Source organism: Cherax quadricarinatus, chromosome 50 (assembly GCF_038502225.1).
Source record: "Cherax quadricarinatus isolate ZL_2023a chromosome 50, ASM3850222v1, whole genome shotgun sequence".
Lineage (NCBI taxonomy): Eukaryota > Metazoa > Arthropoda > Malacostraca > Decapoda > Parastacidae > Cherax > Cherax quadricarinatus.
Genome location: NC_091341.1, coordinates 19,025,955 through 19,026,836, shown reverse-complemented (window position 1 = coordinate 19,026,836; position 882 = coordinate 19,025,955). Strand labels below are relative to the sequence as shown.

At 45.9% G+C, this 882-nt stretch overlaps 1 protein-coding gene across 1 annotated transcript in view; it reads right to left on the bottom strand.

The window, feature by feature from the left end:
• The window catches only part of LOC128686349 (arylsulfatase H), a 66,371-nt gene extending 66,165 nt beyond the window's left edge, over positions 1-206 (bottom strand). Inside the window, exon 1 of the mRNA XM_070095469.1 lies at positions 51-206. The gene's annotated coding sequence lies outside the window, so the exon portion shown is untranslated. The remainder of the gene's footprint in view (positions 1-50) is intronic.
• Between the last annotated feature and the right edge of the window lie 676 nt (positions 207-882).

Here is an 882-nt window from a genome sequence, read left to right as displayed (position 1 = left end):
TGAAGTTGGTTTTGAAGAAAGTAATTTACTGAGGTAGAAGAGGAACTCACCTGTGGTCGAGAGGACGGTCGTCCAGGGACTGATTGCTGGCTGGCAATACCTCAACTAGTCATCTCCCACCTCACCTCCTATTATTTAAGGAGGGCCGGCCGGGTCCTACCTATTAGCCATGCAGTACTAACCATTGATCTTCCATCCCATTTTTTATAAGATGCCTGGGTGGGTCCTCCCTACTAGAAATGCAGTTCTAGCCTCTGCTCTTCCATCCCATTCATATAAGATGTCTGGCTGGCTCCTCTGTTATTTCACCCCTCAAGGAAGGTTCCTTAATGTTGGTGAGGGGCTCTTGATTTAGAGAATTGGATCTGTGCTACAGTTCCCCGAATTAAGCCTGAATGCCTTCCACATCCCCCCCTAGGCGCTGTATAATCCTCCGGGTTTAGCGCTTCCCCCTTGATTATAATAATAATAATAATCCTCTGTTATTTCATACCATTCATATAGGACACCTGGCTGGGTCCTGCATACTAGTCATGCAGTACTAGCCTCTGCTTCATCCCATTCGTATAGGGTGCCTGACTATCATTCTATTCATATAGGACGCCTGCTTGGGTCCTTTATAATAATCATGAAGTACTACCCGCGGCTCCTCCATTCCAATCATATAGAGCGTCTGGCTGGGTCCTGCATACTAACCTTGCAGTACTAGCCTCTGCTCCCTTCCATTCATATAGGACATCTGGCTGGGTCCTGCATACTATGCATACTGCATACTGGGTCATGCATATTATTATTATTCTTATGTTATGTCAATGATATGCCTATCAGTGTCAAGTGCAAACTCCTACTGTATGCAGATGACAGTGCTCTGTTAGCGTCAGG